We start from the raw sequence: 18,877 nt of genomic DNA, 5'->3' as shown, positions 1-18,877 counted from the left end.
GAAGACTCTAGAAGGAAGCCATTAAGTTTGAAGACTTTAAGGGAAACCATTAAAGGTTTCAAGTGGGTGAGGATAAATAGGATTTTAAATAAATTATTTATTTATTTAAAATAGTTGTGCAACTTGGATTTGTAGGAAAATGCAAGTGGGTGGAAGATAAAGGTGATTTAAATAAATGTTAATTTATTTAAATGTGAAAGATGGGATTTTGGGGGATTTAAGTAAATATTAATTTATTTAAATGTGAGAGAAGATTTAATTAAACAAATATGATTATTTATTTAATTAATGGTCTGAATTTGGTTAAGTGAATTAAATCAAATAAATTGAATAATTTATTTAATTAATAGGAGACGAGGGTTAAGATGAATTAATTAAATATTAATTTAATTAATTATTGATTGGTGGTTAAATAATCAAACAAATACTAAATATTCATTTAATTAAGTGGACAGATTTATGTGTCTACACCCACAAAGAAACAACATCTGATGGAGACCATATGAACAAAATCGTGGTATTCCTCCTACTGATGTAAAGTTTGAAAATGACCTGTGATGAGAACTCAAAAAGTGATAGATGCAACCAGCTCTTAGGTACTGAAATTGATGAAGACTCCTAACCTCAAAATGTGTCCAATGTTCTCCAAATCAGACCCTAACAATATTTGGCCCTTGGTCACCAATTAAGATCCAATGAAAGGACTAAGTTATCCTTCCGAATCTATAATAAACTTAGCTGATAGTTTCACAGTCTCAAAATTGCTTAACCTATGAGATTTTTCGTTCTCAAAGGCTCAATAATGGCAAAAACCCAAACTGGTTCCTTCTCCACACAAGATCTCAAAATCAAATATCAAATCCTAGATGATCAAATGTCTAGCTGCTCCTATTTATACTTTTTTAATCCATCTTCAAGAAGCTTCTAGAAATAATATTATTTCACTTAAGTGACTTTTATGATATAATATTAATTTAAGTCACTTTATTAAATTAATTAAATATAAACTTACCTTTTATTTTTATTTATTTGATAACTTTATAAATAATTAGCTTAATACTTTTAATTAAAATAATTAATTAAGCTATCCTTAAGAAATATCATTAATTGGGAGAACTTAATTAATTAAATTAATTAATTATTCTGCCTTCAAAATGGGGACATTATAGACCCATCCACACCTAAATTAGCAAGAGCACCCACTTTGACATTGTCGTCTCTATAGATATGATTAGCAGTGGTGGACTTAAAATATTTTAATAACTCTGAAGCTTTATTCACTAGGTTGTTGAGCTTCCAATTTTGTGTATTTCCCGTTCTTAAAGCGTTGATAACTAAACCCGAGTCTCCTTCTGTAGCATAGGAAATCGGAAATCATCAAAGCATATCAATATTAGTCATTAGCTCAATCACGAAAACTAAAATGCAATGATCTATCCTAAACACACTCAATAAAGACATGAAAATGAAACATTCAAAACTAAAGATTATGCAAACCAAATGTAGATCTGAATGCTTCCTTCATGCGGCTCCATTGTCCTTCTTTCTTCTCCAAATAGCTTGGTTGTGGATCTCACCTACAAGTGCATACACATGAAATGAAAGCAAATAGGCAAGATAATTGCTCAAGAGTACTCGAAGCGTGATTGATTAGAAATTCGATAATATGATTATTCTCATTCTCATTAGCCAAGATTGAAGAAATTCATCCAATTTATAGAAAAATTGGAGAGATGATCAAATTAGCATGATTCAATTCAAATGGAAATTGCAAATCAATTATGTCAATTATGACAAATTATGAAAAATTATGCACTTTCTATGCAAAATTTGTTGATTGATAATTTATGACAAATTATGACAAACTTCTATGTCAAAAATTGATTGATTGTCAATTATGACAAATTATGACAAATTGACATGTCATTCCCATGAAATTAGGAGAGAAATAGGAGGAAATTGAGATTAAGAATTTAGAAAATTAGAAAATTAGAAAAAGAGGAATTAAGAAATTGATGAAAATTAGGAAATTAGGATAAAATGAGGAAATTAGGAATTTAGTGAATTAATTAATAATTTTTCATTTATTAATTAATTCACAAAGAGGGAATTTAGAAATTTGATGAAAGATTAGGTAAATCAATTAATAATTTGTCATTTATTAATTAATTCACAAAAGAGGAATTAAGAGAAATTAGGTGAATTAATTAATAATTTGTCATTTATTAATTAATTCACAAAAAGAGGAATAATTAGCCAATTAAATGAACATTTAATTGCGATGAGAAGACTTAGGATAAATAAATAAATTATTAATCCTAAAGGGAGAAATGACAAACAAGGTTAAATGATTAAATCACGAAACCCTAGAAGATGAATTAGGTCTTGATGAAAGATAATTGACTCAATCATGATTCTGATTAACAAAGGACCGATGTGATAAATTATTTGATTGATAAATGCGCCAATTGACGAGGAACAATGACAAATTGATCCAAATTGACATAATTGAGATAGACAACGTTCGATGGCAAATTAATCACAAAATGACAAAATTGACAAGAGGACAAGGATCGATGACAAAATAGATTGCAAGATGACAAGATTGAAAATGACCACGATCAATGACAAATCGATCGCAAAATGACAAAATCGAACATGACGACGATCAATGACAAATCGATCGTAAAACGACAATATTGAAAATGATAAGGATTGATGACAAAACGACAAGATTGATAAGAGGACAAAACCCTAATTAGGATTGACGATGTCCAAAATGATGATAAATGAGCACGCACATTGATGCAATAGGCTAAAATCAATCAAAATCATGACTGGATAGTGTTGTCGACAAGACCAATTTCGAGAGCAAGACGAATGAAGAATGTAGAAGAATGACTCGATGTTCGCAAATGATAAAGACCAAGTGCGAATCATAGGAGAAATGTTAATGCGACGCAAAAACCTAGAATGAGGCAATGCGCAAATGTTAAAGTATGATTCCGCAAGCGTTGACCATTTTTAGGTGTCTACACCTTCAACTACCAATCTCTTAATTCCTAAGTCTTTCTTGAGTAGGAGACTCTTAATTAATGCATGGAGTTTTGCCTCATTGTTTGTTGTTGTCCCAATCAACCTAGTCATCCTAGCCACCTCTGCCCCATCCCAAAAATGGATCACACACCCTATTCCATCCAACCCCATATTGCCTCTAAATGCCCCGTCAAAGTTGATTTTGCACCAACCATTCATTGGAGGGGTCCATTTACATTCCCTCCTCTTGTCTATTGCACACTGGCCTCCTTTTCCACAAAAAGGTGGAATAATGAGTCCACCCCAATTCCTTCTAAGGGCCTCATCCCTATAGGTGAAAGAAGAATTCGAGTGTTGTTTGACTCTCAACCTATTATTAGCCACCTTAATGATTGAAGCTTCTATCTTATTAAGCAGATGATCCAAAGACATCTATTTTTCCTTAAAAATCCTTCGATTTCTGTCTTTCCAGATTTCCCATAAGAGAATCGAGGGTGAAATGAACCATAACAAGCCATACATGCTATGCTTCAGGTGAATGGGCCAACCTAGAAGTAGGCTTGACAAATTATTAGACAAGGCAGTGCTCCAATTCATTCTATTTATCGACCATGTCCAGTGCTAGCCAAAGAAAACACAAATTAACTGCACGTGATCCATAGATTATTCCTCCCTTTCACAAAGAGGGCAACAACTAGGGCCTTGATACCCAAACTTCCTAAACCAATCTGATGTAAGGATTCTCCCTTGCACAACTGCCCATAAAAATAGCCCATCCTTCGGTAGGCACATTCTGTCCCAACATAGGGTGAGATGCAGGATAGATTTAGATAGTTGTTGTTTGTTATAAATATACTTGTAGCCATCCTTCACCATGTAATCACTAGACTTAGAATTATTCCATATGAGTGTATCTTTGCCCCTACCTGGGGTGATTCTCCTTCTTTGCAATATCTCTACCAGTTGTTTGAATAACTCTGGAGAGATGTCCATTTGCTCCAAGGGATTCCAATGCCACCCCAGGGCAGGGTCATTTTGGTTTACTACTAAGTAGTCCTTAATGAATCTGCCTACCCTTACCTCTAAGGCACTCTTGCCTGCTTGATTGTTGAGGATGTTTTGGATTGTGGGGAAAAACCCCCAAGAGTCCTCCCCAAAATAAAAAAGAGCCTGGTCTCCTGATGCAATATTCCAGGACAACTAGTTTGAAATGATGTCCCTACATCCAATAATAAAGTTCCAAATTCTGGAACCTTTTGGAGGACTAGCTATCCTAAATATACTCATGTGGTCATTTGCATCTAGATATTTATGACAGAGAATTCTTACCCACTTCAACTGAGGTTCCTTATACATCTTCCACACCAAATTTGCCCCTAAAGATTTGTTTTGTAAAGCCTAGTATTTTATGCCAATTCCACCCTCCCCCTTGGGTTTACAAATTTTATCCTAGGTGATCAAAGCAAACCTTTTCTTGTCTGTTAAACCTTGCCAAAAGAAAGTTCTCAACTTTTTGTCTAGCTTGGTTCTCACTCTTGATGTTAGAGGGAGGCAAGTCATTTGGAATTGGGGTATGACAGATAATACAAATCTAAGTATGATAACTCTACCAGCCATAGATAACCATTTTTCTTTCCAAGATTGAAGTCTCTAATCCGATCTCGTAACAACATTGTCCCATAGATTGGAGGATTTGATGCCTTTTTCTAAATACCTTTCTCTAACTTACTATACCTTTCTCTAACTTACTATCTGTATTGAAAAAGAAGATATCTGATTTGTCCTTATCGACCACCTAACTAGATGCTCTAGAATACCATTTTAGAATAAGGTTCAGGCTCCCATCTTCCTGCAAACTACTTTCACCAAACAATAGGGTATCATCAACAAACTGTTGGTGGGTCACCGAGGGGAGCGTGCTTGTAATCTTTATACCTGTGAGATTCCCTAGCTCTTGAGCTTTGTCGATGGTCCTTCCTAAAGCCTCCACCATAATAATGAACAAGAAGGGGGAGATAGCGTCCCCTTGTCTTAATCCTCTGGAGATTTCAAAGAAACCTACCGAAGTTCCATTTTCTAGGATGGATACCCTTGGGCTAGAAATGCACTGAAATACTAGATTAACCCATTGTTTGTTAAAACCAAAGGCTTCCATGCACTTACACAAGAATCTCCAATCTACCCTATCATATGCCTTTTTAATGTCTATTTTAACCAACATACATGAGGAATGGTTTTGTTGAATAGAGTGTATGGCTTCATGTGCAATAATTACTCCATCATAGATAGATCTCCCCAGATAAAGTTTGTTTGTCTTCTACAATGATACCAGGGAGTAACAACTTAAGTCTATTCGCTAGGGTTTTTGTCTTTATAGATAGTGTTACAAAGGGATATAGGCCTAAAGTCATCCATACACTTTTCTCTCTCCTTCAGAATCAAAGCAAAGAATGTATTATTAATTTCCCTTAGAAATTTCTTGGAATTCCTAGCACTCTCTAGAGCGTTAACTAGCTCATCCCCCACAAAGTTCCAACATGCTTGGAGGAAACATGTTGGAAAGCCATCCAGGCCCAGTGCCTTATCCAAGTGGAGTTGCCTCAAGGCTACTTCAACCTCTGCTTTGGAAAATGATGCAGGAGCATCCCCGGTTCTTGGCAGTCTTGCATCAACCAAAAACATTTATTTTCAGTTTATTTTTTGTTTTGCGGTTTTAGCATTCCTTTCGGTATTTTATTGCATTGGCTCACTGGATCTTGCAGAGCTATATTTTTATCAAGGACATGATCATCTTCCTTAGTTATAAATCATGAAGCATTTAGATCATTTTCTGGAAATTTATCGATTCTAGATTCTGAGATAGTTTTCTGGTACCAGAACCGCTTGGACCTATTTGCTATTGGCGAATCTTGCGGATCCTTTTCATAGCTTGCAAAGACCTAGTTTGTTGATTTTGATGTTCCTTGGTGTGTGGCCAACCTTCCCTTTGATTCACACTTCATCCTTTGGATTTTCTGGAGGAATCTCTTTGGTGGAGGCCGACTGGTTTGTTTTACATGTTTGATCTTGTTCTTTAGTATTTGATCCCTTTTGGGCCGATCAGATCTCCCTGGATCATATAAATCATTGTAATTGAGCATTAGAATTCATTCCAGAGAAGTTAGAAGATAGATCATAAGATTTAGTTGTCCGAAGCTGACCAATTCTATAATTGAGCATGTATGTAGCAGGCTAATGAGCTGAATCTTGTAACCTAGATGTTACCGGTTATCTGTAATCATGTTCAATGATCTAATTCATTCATTTTTGTATTGCCTCCATCATATCCTCTTGTTTTCATTGTGTTTACTCTTGTTGCCCAATCCATATTGATCTCTTTGAGGTCCTTCCTAGCTGGTGACTGCACCAAGTGGTATCAAAGAAAGATTTCATTCCAGAGATTGCGTTGTCCTAAAATTTTTTGTTGTATGGTGGCAGATTGTGGATCCGACCTGCAGCTGCAATGGACTAGTGTGAAGATGGCGCGAAGAGGAAATAGGAATGGTTAAGCGTGTGGGAATGCAGACCCTGTTGTGATGTAAATGTTGAGAGGAATTGGATCCTGGTTGGAAGTCATTGAGATAACCTAGAGAAGAGTTAGACCTATTGAAGATGTAAGCGAAGATGAAGAAGAAGAAGCACCGGCAAAATGAGTAGCAAATCCATTAGTGATCGATCCAGATGAAGAGAGGTTTTTGAAGGTTTTGAGTAGGGCGAATACTAAACCACATTTTACCCCAACGAAGTATGATGGTAAGTTGGATTCAGATGAATTAATGGATTGGATCTCAGAGATGGAGAAGTATTTCGATTTTGAGAACACCGCTGATGAAAGGAAGGTGAAATATGCCTATACCCAATTGAAAGGTCATGCATCTCTTTGGTGGGAGCATTTGCAAGTTGATAGACAAACAAGGGGTAAAAAGAAGATAAAATCATGGGAGCAGATGGTTGCTAAGTTAAAATTGAAGTTTATGCTAGTTGATTATCAAGTAAATCTGTTTTGGAAGTTGCAGAACTTGAAGCAGAAGGAATGTAGTGAAGGAGTATACCGAAGCATTATACAAGTTGAATATCAGATCTAGATATGTCGATGATGAGGTTGAACAAGTTGTGAGATATTTGAATGGATTGAAGATGTCTATACAAGATGAACTCAGTTTGATCAAGTTGTAGAGTGTTGAAGAAGCTTACCAGTATGCCCTGAAAGCAAAAGTGAAGTTGAACAAAAGACATGAGCAAAGTCAGAGAGGTAGAGGTGGAAGGTTTTCCAGAGGAAGATTTCAAGGAGGCAGAGGATATTCCAAAGGAAGAGGAACCTGCACAGATCAAAGAAAGGATAAGAAAATAAGCAAAGAAAGCAGTTCATACCAGAAGGATGACAAAAATTTCTACCCGAGGAGAGAACCTGATGGTTACCAGAATGAAAATTTTGGAAAAGATGAAAGAAGACAAGATAAGAGAGTGTTTAGAGGTACTTTCTATAAGTGTGGAGGAGAAGGAAATCATGCTTTCGAATTTAAGAAGACAGAGAACACTAGGAGAACAACATTAGTAGAAGAAAGCCCCATTGTATCAGCTAACAAACCGAAAGATGGAGAACTGTTAATGATGAGGAGAGCTTTGTGTCATACTAGAGAGGATGAACAACCCTTGCAGAGGCAAAATTTGTTCAAGACCATATGTAAGGTATTCGGTAAGTGTTGTAAGGTAGTTATTGATAGTGGTAGTTCAGATAATCTTATTCCAGAAAAAATGGTGAATAAATTGAAGTTGGAAATGCTAAAACACCCTAATCCTTATCAGATAGCATGGATTCGGGATGATCATAATTTGTTAGTAAGTGAGAAATGTTTGGTGAAATTGAAAATTGGGAATTACCATGATGAAGTTTTGTGTGATATTATGCCTATGGATATTTCTCACCATTTTTTGGGTAGACCTTGCCAATTTGATAAATAGGCAATACATGATGGAAGAAAGAATGCATACACTATTGTGGTGAATGGGATGAAACAAACCATGTTACCCTTGGAGGAGCCCCTAAAGAGTGAATTTTATATGAATGCTAGAATCTGTTTGTTGGATGGAAGAAAATTCTTGGATGGAATGAGACATGAAAATGTGTGTTTTGCCCTAGTTCCTAAGAAGACTGAGAACCTAGAGCGTGATGAAGAACAACCAGAGGAGATAAAAGAGTTGTTGATAGAATATGAATACATCATTTTAGATAATGTGCCTAATGGATTACCACCTATGAGGAGTATCAGTCATTGCATGGACCTGATTCCCAGAGCTAGTTTGCCTAACAAAGATGCACACCGAATGACACCGACAAAGAATGAAGAGTTGAATAGACAAGTCCAATATTTGTTAAGGAAAGGTTTGATTAGAGAAAGTTTGAGTCCTTGTGCAGTACCAATAGTGTTAGTACCTAAGAAGAATGGAGAATGGGGGATGTGTACCGATTCCATAGCAATAAACAAGACCACAGTGAAGTACCAGTTTCCTTTACCTAGGATGGATGACATAATGGATTGTTTGAGTAGAGACAAATAGTACACAAAGATAGACTTGAAGAGTGGATATCATCAGATTAGAATCAAAGAAGGGGATGAGTGGAAGACATTATTCAAGACTAATGAAGGATTGTATGAATAGTTGGTGATGCCTTTTGGGTTGACTAATGCACCGAGTACTTTCGTGAGGTTGATGAACAAGGTATTGAAGAAATTCTTGGGTAAGTTTGTTATTGTATATTTGGATGACATTCTGATCTTCAGTAAGACAAAAAGGAGAATTTGTTGCATTTAAGACATGTTTTGCAGAGGTTGAGGGAAGAGAAGTTGGTGATAAATCTAAAGAAGTGTACTTTCATGAAAGAAAAGTTAGTTTATTTGGGATTTGTGATATCTACGGATGGATTGAAGATGGGCCTTGAGAAGGTAAGAGCAATTTTTGAATGACCTGCACCAAAAAGAATTGGAGAGGTAATATCATTTCATGGATTGGCTAGTTTCTACTGGAAGTTTATCAGAAATTTCACTTCAATTTGTAGTCCTATGACTGAGACAATGAGGGGAGATAGGAAAGAATTCAAGTGGATAACCAAAGCAAATAAATTTTTTGAATTGTTGTAGCAGAAGGTCACTAAGCAACCTGTGTTAGATTTACTAGATTTCAACAAAGTATTTCAAGTGGACTGTGATGCAACTGGGAACACAATTGGAGCAGTATTGAGTCAAGAAGGGAGAGCAATAGCTTATTTCAGTAAAAATTTGAATGATGCCAGGAGAAGATATTCAGTGTATGATCATGAATTTTATGCAATAGTTCAAGCCTTGAAGAAGTGAAGACATTATCTATTGCCTAAGGATTTTTTGTTGTATACTAACCATCAAGCTTTGCATTATTTGAACAGTCAGAGTAAGTTGAATCAGAGACATATGAGATGGGTAAAAATTTTGCAGAGTTACACCTTTGTGTTGAAGCATAGGAGTGGGAAGTCAAACAAAGTTGTTGATGCATTGAGTAGAAGGATGAATTTACTGACAGAGATGAGAATGACAATGTTAGGATTTGAAGAGTTGAAGACCTTGTATGCTGATGACCTAGATTTTGCAGAACCTTGGAAAGCATGTAGAGAACTAGTTATGGTGGACAAAAGTCAGTGGATGGATTACTTCATTCAGGATGGGATGTTATTAAGAGGAGTTCATTTGTGTATACCTAAGAGTTCTATGAGTGAGAATTTGATAAAAGAAAATCATAGTGGAGGATTAGTCAGACACTTTGGTGTTGACAAAATATCAGCATTGGTGAGTGAACATTAATTTTGACCTTAGATTCATAAGGATGTCAGGAAATTTGTGCAGAATTGAAGAGTTTGTCAAGTTGTTGTTCACATTATTTTCAGTTAAAGTCCACGGGTGAAATTTTGATCAGGGTGCCTTTTTCCTTCTTTAGCTTTCCAACTGCGCTCAACGTACAGGCCAAATGTCATCTCGGTGTTGCCCCTAACGGTCCCTGTTTTATGTTTGAAGTCTGAAGGAGAGTGGAGGTGACAAATGGATCGGTTTTGGTGACTCGACATTTCTTTTGGGCCGTACCTTGTAGTTTGACAAAGATGGAGACACATGGCATCTTCACGTTGTTGGTAGTTTTTCGGTTGGGATGCTTTTCCGTGGAGGTTCCTTTGAGCTTCCGCATGTTCTTCAGGGTGTGTTTTCTACGAGGTCACACTTAGCACAAACTTTTCAGTTCAAGTGGGTATGAAGATCGTCGCGACTGAGTGGAAGTAACAACCTCGGGGGCTGTTTTGCTGGGTGTGTTCCCGCGGAATGCCACGACATGGTTTTTCTGTTTCAGGGGTGGTTGTGCTTGGTTGGTGGATGTTTGAGTTGTTAGTAGAGCCGTGGGCTCTATTTATGCTTTGTTTTTCCCTTTTCTGGGGGTTCAAAACTTTCAAAAAGAATAATTAAGTTTACTGAGATAGAATTTCAGCCTTTTAGTTGTTACTGTTTCCTAAAAAGGTTAATCAAATTGTGCCTGCAGCCTTTGTGATGCCTCTCTTCAATGTACTTTGATGGTTTTATGTGCTTTTTCCTTGTGATTCTAATAAACTTTAGAAATATATATATATATATATATATATATATATATATATATATATATATATATATATATATATATATATATATATATATATATATATATATATATATATATATATATATATATATATATATATATATATATATAAGACTCTGTCGATTAAACTATGTTTTGTACTTGTTATTTGGTACATGTGTTGGATATGGTTGGCATATGATGAACCGACATGATGATATGATGATAATCTATGTTGTCATTGATGTCAATAAGTGAAAGTGAACCGGTATGCAGATTGGAAGATGACGGTGAACCGGTGTCGGGGTTTCACTAAGTGTGACTACCGGTTGGTAGTCTCAGCTCTAGGGTTTCTGGTTTGGCAATCCATCTTGTGCGATGCAACCGAAGATATTTTGTGATGAGTTAGCTAAGAGATGTGAATGAGATCGAGGTGCCACACCAGTTTTGTGCACGTGAAGGATTTCCTAGAGGATCTTGCATGTAAAGATCGATTGCATTAAAAGTCTACCTCAGGAATGAACATTCTTCTTGGTGGTATGAGAAGAGAGTGTAATGGGTTACTGATTACCATATGCAGTGAAGAATGAACGATGCAGATTGTCTTGTGGTTTGTTTAAGATTGTATTGTTCTATGCAAAGTGTTTGGACGGTCAAGATTGGACCTCTTGTATTGTAAACCTAAATGTAGTCACATAAATCTATCCATTTTAATTAAATGAATATTTTCTATTTATTTGATTAAAAACCCACTTGCCATCAGTTAATTAAATTAACATTTAATTAATTCATCTTCAAACATTCTTCTATTAATTAAATAAATTATTCATTTTATTTTAATTAATTCATTAAACCAAATTCACAATCAATTAAATGAATAAATTCTATTTATTTCATTTAATCCTCTTTCCTCTTTTAAATAAATTAAATAAAACATTTATTTAAATCATTAAATCCCCCCACTTGCATTCTCCTAAAAATGCAACTTGCACCTATTTGTTGAAATAAATGAGTTTTATTTTAAATAAAAATCCTATTTTTCCTCACCCACCAAACCCACTTGCAATCCTAATCCCCTTCTAGATTCTTCTAACCCCTTCCTAATTAGCCTAATCCATCCCCTAAATATTGTCACATTCCTAAGCAACTTGGAGTCACTTCTCAAAGTCTTCAAAGTCTTTGAAAAGCATTAAATGCTTTGTGCGTTCAACAATTTAACCTCTAAAGTCTTCCAAACCACTTATGGCTCTTACATGACCATTAATGGTTAAATCCACTTGCACCCATGGTTAGGGACTTTGACCCCTAACTCAACCCTCATGTGACCCATGTGTCTCCTCAAGAATTTATTGCTTTGACCATGGTTATCCTCACTAACTCTTGCTCAAGAGTTTATCCATTGGATAAAAGCATTATTTTTTGAATAATAAATTTATTCACTCAACCCAACCTTAACCTTAACTCCCAAGTTAACTCTCAGGTCATGTCAAGCATTTAATGCTTCTTCCCTCTCCTCTCAACCCATCTCATGTTGACACTTGTCATCCTGGGATTGGGTTGAAAGTCCTCACATGGATTGAATATCATTCAATCCTGAACCATCCATTGCTCTATTTTTCCTATAAATAGAGCTCACATTCCTCATTTTCAAATCCTCAAGCATTTAGCATTCATAGTCATAATCCTGAAAACTTGTATGCATTTACAATAAATGCTTAGGGTTTAGGGTTTATGCTACCGACCTAATTGTTGTCTATAAGGTCGATGATGTTTGTTATTGTTTGTTGTTGGCAAATGTTGTGTGTGTATCCGAGTGATGAGATACTTGCCAGACCAGTCAGAGGAAAACTGCAGAGTGTGATTGCAGAGTAGAGGAACTGAAAAGGATTTGGCTTGGCATGTAGTGTTTTTATCAGATCAGAGTTTTACCTGTTGTCTTCTAACCATTTCAACAGTTGGAAAATCCCTTTACCGGGTAGCTTTAACAGGCTTATTGTAAATCCTTTAACCGGGTGACTCAAGATCATTGAGTTCTTCAAATTCTCTAGCGAGGTAACCTTTAACAACGTTTCAACCTTTAACAAAGTATATAGCCATCCCTTAACGGGGTGATCTTTAAAAGGATCGGTTCCTAACATAACCTTATTGTAAAGTCTTTAACTGGACTAGGCTCCTAACAGAGCAAGCTTCAAAAGAGTTCAAAACAAGCTTGTGTGTATTCATCCCCATCGTGGTTTTTCCCATTTGGGTTTCCACGTGAAAAATTTGTTTGTCATGAGTTGTGCATTTTTCATGTGATGATTAAGTATTCCGTGTTTTAGTGATTATGCATGTAGAGCTAATAGGTTATAGTATTACTGGTATACCACATGCATATGTTTATGGGTAAAGTTATTATTAAGTATTGAATGTATTTGAAGTTATCAGACTTATCAGTTTATGTTGTCTGAAGTCTTACTGTGTTTAACCGGTATTGCCATGGTTAAGTTTAGTGATGAAGACAACTGGTTGGTATTGTTTTAACTTGATAAGTTGTTGAGAAAGTTTTTGTCTATACTAATTCACCCCCCCTCTCAGTACCGATTAGGGTATTTGTTGTTCATCATTATTCATCAACATGCGTGATTGATATTTCTTTATGTTATGAAGGAATTTTGATTGTATCTTAATTGTGGTTATGTTCGGATATGTAGATTGTTGAATGGGATTTGAAACCACATGTCTTTGGGTTTTATATGTTGTTAATGATTTTACAAAATGCTTTGGCGTATCGCCTCAATAGTTTAGATCTTGTTGTTTTAATTTTTCTTCATCCCCTTTTCTCAAAACCATAAGGAAGAGCCAACTTCTTAAATCCAGAGGTTATTCAGTGAGTCTCGCGCAATTGGTCCCCCATCACTGAATTTCCCATAAGGCGTCTGCTTTCAAAGTAAAATTTAGAGTCTAACAATTCTTTTTCTGGCATGCCCGGTGGGACCCAAAGTTTGAATAAACCCTAAGCTAGTTTATGAGTCACAAGCCCATTACCAGGAGTCAAACAACCCTAAATACCAGTTTACTCCTTCCCCCTTTGGTGAACATTCATTCAGCCGCATCTTCCTCTTCTCAAAGCTTACCTGTCTTTCCTGCAGTCACCCTCATAGCTATGGTACACATGCCCCCAAAAAATTTTGTGACTTGGAATAAAGGGAGCCCCCTCATTCCCCTAACTCCACCTTTAGTCTGGGGGCCAATCCCCACCACCGCGCTGAAAGTTGTACCCAAGTTTACTGGAGAATGTCATAAGACTCTCGAGGAGCATTTACAAGATATAGCCAACATCTGCATGGTTCATGGCATTACCGAGCAACATGTAGCCTTGATATTTCTCATAGCCTCTTTCAAAGGAAGAGCTCTAGATTGGTTCAGATCCTTGGGGCCTAATACTATAGTAGATTGGGATAAGTTGAGCGACCGTTTCTTTAAGAAATTCTCTGACAAGGCCGACAGATCATCGTTGATGCACCAGTTGATCACAATAAAGAGGGCCCCTCAGGAAGCGTTGACGGAATTCAATTTGAGATTCCAGAGGACTTGGCAAAGAATACCTCTATTTGCCTGCCCTCCTGCAGATATGGAATTCGTCTTTTACCTAAACGATTTCAATTTTGATATATCGGTGATGATCCAATCTCTAGGAGGCAACACCCTCCCGCAATCATTCGACATAGCAGTTCAAGCAGAAAATAATTTAATCAACGTCGGGAAGCTTTCCCCTCGCCCCATCATGCCAGCCTTTCATGAGATATCTCACCAAACTCCTGAAGAGGTTGTCCCTAGTACATCTACCCCACAATCTATGTATGTATACCTCGACCCTAGCAAACATATGTCCCTTCGCAATCGTCTCTATCTACGGAGGTCAACGACATGAAAGACTTCCTGAGATCCTTCTCGAACGAAATCGTTAATCTGAAAAGAGCCCAAATCTCACCCACTAGACCCCCTTTTCAGTGAAATTTCCAAGGAAACTGACCCCCATACCAGCATAATCAGCATGCAAACCACCATGCCGATAAGTCTACCAAGCCAAATGGGCAAATAGTCCCAGTCCCCAATCCTTTGCAAACCGTTTACCCCAACATCAGCAAAGAGTTGGCAGTGGGTCAAAATAATCTAGATGATGATACTAACTCTTGGTGTTTTCCCTACAATAATGCTCACACACCAAGAAATTGTCCAAGAGGGAATCTACAACAAAAGATTGCATAGCAACGGAGTCTAGGCGTGATGCCTGATGAGTCTGTTTATGTATCCCCTGGTATGGATAACGCTTCCCTCATCGCCCAAATGCAAGGTATGTCAATGCAACAGGAAACATAGACAGCCCCAGATCAGGCATTATTCTCTTGGATGGAAGACGAAGATGCAGTGTTAACCAATGGCACAAATACCTTAAAGGAGGGAGCCCCCTTCATACAATCAGATTATAATCTTCGCTCTAAAAGATGTTTCACCGGGGAGAATATGAACACATCAGGGAGAGCACTTGCAGATAAATCTCCTGAGCAACCTGCAGTCGTCCCAACATACCCAAGGAAAGAGTTCGTCCCCTTTAAGCCAAGAGAGCCAAAAGCATCGGTGCATGCAATACTAGATGTGGTGGAGCAACTGAAGAAGGCTCTAACCAATATATCTCTGTGGGATCTCCTTAGCATCCTAGAGCAAAAGAATCTACTGAAAGAGGCCCTGTTCGACACCGGTGATAGTGCAAGCGAAATTTCTGCCAAAGCTCCAAAACACAATGAAAGAGAGACCCAACCCTCTACAGACAAATCGTGCTCTCTGGTTGTGTTAACCAACGAGACCACATCTCCCAAGGCTCAAATGGAAGGTAAGCCCAAACCTAACCCATTCTATCTAACCCTTATAGTCGGGGATAAGCTCTTGCATAATTCTATGATAGATTCAAGAGTTAGCACTACTGTCATGCCTAGATAGATCGCTAAGGTTTTGAATATCAAAAATGAAGTGTTAAATAGGGGAGTCATGCAATTAGACTGGAATAAATTCCAGACCGTAGGTCTTATCAAAAGCCTCCCACTGACATTGTTTGCATGCCCTAGTATTATTGTGCCCCAAGAAGTAGTGGTCATTGATAGCCCACCTATTTTCAGGCTTTACCTTTCCTGGGATTTTACTGCCAAGATAGGAGGCTATCTGTCTTTAGATTGGTCTCACCTCATCCTCCGCACTTAGCGTGGTGCCAAACTCAAAATCCTTTTAGAGCCCCTTTATGTCGAGCACGTAGGAGACCAAGCCATGATTAATTTTGAAGCCACTCATACTTCCATCTCGAATGAAGAAAGGAAAGTCATAGAGCTCCTAGAGGATGAGGAAGTGACCGGGGATATCCCGCCAAATCAAGAGGTTTTCTTAAATGAATTCATAGACTGTGATCCATTCTCCAACTACCATGCTACTAGCCTAGGAACCTATTTCATTTTTTATGAAAACTTGGTCATCCCAAAGCTTACCAAAGAGCCATTTTCTAAGGAAGAATTGTCAGCTACTCTCTGGACCTTTCTCTTTGACAGTGCAAGATACAAATTAGGTTTCGGAGTTGAGATTTGTCTCACTTCACCTTCAGGAAAGAAAATCTTGAAGTCCTTCCATCTACAATTTGCATACTCAAATAATGAGGTAGAGTACGAGGGATTGATCCAAGGTCTAAGCTTGGCGGAGAAGATGGGTATTGAGCAACTAAGAGTCTTGGGTGACTCTGAGTTGGTAGTACACTAAGTTTGAGGAATTTTCAGCGCTAAACATGTCCGCATGAGATCTTACCACTCCAGAATGTGGGAATAAATTGAAATATTCGATGCTTTCAATATCCAGAGTATCCCCTAAAAAATAAATGATGGTGTCGATGATATGGCTGCAATCGGATCATAATTTGTCCCTGCTGCGTACTTTCTCGCCAATTCCAAAGCAATCTGTGTGGTTTTTCATTTTTCGGTCGACTATTCCTGATAATGATACCCAATGGCAAGTTTTCAAGAGTGATGAGAAGATTGCACTATTCATTCAAAACTTAGGGGAGTCTACAAATCAGCTGCAACCTAAAGTGAAGGAGGCTTACAGAGACCAAATCCTCCAGCTAAAATCCAATAAACTTCCTAATGGTCTAATCACCCTGGAGAGTTTGTTCGATCATGATGACGCCATAAAAGACAGGCGAAAGCTTACAGCTAATAAAGGAGATTATACTAAAATGTCAGTAGGAGATGGGAGAATAATTAAAGTAGGAAAATATGTTTCTTCGAAAGATAGGAGATGCTTGTCCCAGTACTGTGATGAATGCATGCGTGTCCTGGCATGGTCTTACAAATATTTGAAAGGTTATGATCCCAGCATCATTCAACATACTATCAAACTCACTGATGGAGCTAGGCCAGTCCAACAGAAGCAAAGGCCGGTCAATGCAAAGAATGGAAACATCCGACTATGTGTAGATTTTAGAGATCTAAATCAAGCGTCTCTCAAAGATAACTACCCCTTGCCTTCAATGGAGCATTTGCTGAGCAAAGTGGCGGGATCAAAAATGTTCTCAATGCTCAATGGTTTCTCGAGATATAATCAAGTCCTGGTGAAGCTGGAGGACCAACACAAGACAACTTTCACCACCAAGTGGGGAACGTTAGCATACCAAAAGATGCCTTTTGGGTTGTCAAATGCTAGAGAAAATTTCCAAAGAGCTATGGAATTGGCCTTTGAAGAGCTCATTAATAAAATTATTTTGATATACTTGGATGACCTAACTATATTTTCTAAACATCGAGAAGATCATTTTGATCATCTCGAGCTAGTTTTCCAAAAGTGCCTTGAGTTTGGGATTTCCTTAAACCCAAAGAAATTTATCTTCGGTGTCCCTCAAGGTAAGCTACTAGGACACATAGTATCCAAGGAAGGTGTCTCCATCGATCCTGACCGAGTCAAAGCAATAAAAGATCTTCCCCTTCTGGTCAATAAAAAGGGAGTCTAGTCTTTCTTAGGAAATGTCAACTTTGTTAGCCATTTCATTTATGATTTTGTCAAAATAATAAGGCCCATCACCCCGATGTTCAAGAAGGAGACACATTTCAAATGGACTCCTAAAGCCAAAAGAGATTTTGACAAAATCAAAGACGCCATATGTTCAGCCCCCGTGTTATCCAACCGGGATATGTCAAAAGACTTCATAATGTATGCTTTTTCAGGTCAGCATAGCATTGCCAAGGTCCTGACCCAGAAGGATGTCGAAAAGGGGAGTGAGCATCCTATAGCTTTCCATTCAAACTCTCAAAGAATATGAGGCTAAATACAACTTCGTCGAAAAGCAATCCTTGGCCGTAGTGAAGGGACTGAAGAAATTCAGGCACTTCATTGCCTGCAATAAAACCACCATGTATGTAGCCCATCCTACAGTCCGAGAATACATTATGGAACGTGACATCACCGAAAAAAGGGCTAATTGGATCACTAAGATCCTAGAGTATGACGTTGATGTCAGGCCAACCAAAATATTTCACGACAGAGGCTTATGCAAATATATAGTTCATGAGTGTGAAACCCGTGAAGACGAGATGGCCACAAAGGAAGTCATGATGGTTTCCCCCGAGTCTCCAAACACATGCTGGATGGAGACCAGAAAGCACTTTATGAAGACCGAGATTTTCCCTGAGGGTCTCCCTCCGGAAAAGAAAGGGCTCTATAGACTCCAAAACAACAGTTTTTGCCTGGCAGATGACGTACTTTTTAAAAGGAATTTTGATGAGGTCTTACTCCACTACGTAGACCAATGCCAAGTTGATAAAATCCTACGTGAATTTCACTATGGCTCGTTAGGAGGTCATTTCTCTGCACAGACCACCATCATCAAAATCACCTAGGCCAGAAATTTTTGGCGATCCATGTTCAAAGATTTGCGTGCTTTGGTAAGAGAATGTAAGGAGTGTCAGTATGATACCGGTAGGAGTAGAAAAGTGGCAATGCCTCTCAGACCTATGATGATAGTGTTGGCATTATGTGAACCGGTATAAGGACATAATGATATTGTATGTTGTCATTGATGTCAATATGTGATATGAAGTGAACCGGCATATGTGATATGTGAGAAGAGAGAACCGACATATGTATGAACCGGTATATATGC

The sequence above is a fragment of the Cryptomeria japonica genome, chromosome 10 (genome assembly GCF_030272615.1).
Source record: "Cryptomeria japonica chromosome 10, Sugi_1.0, whole genome shotgun sequence".
In the NCBI taxonomy this organism is placed as follows: Eukaryota; Viridiplantae; Streptophyta; class Pinopsida; order Cupressales; family Cupressaceae; genus Cryptomeria; species Cryptomeria japonica.
Note: the sequence above shows the minus strand (reverse complement) of the source record.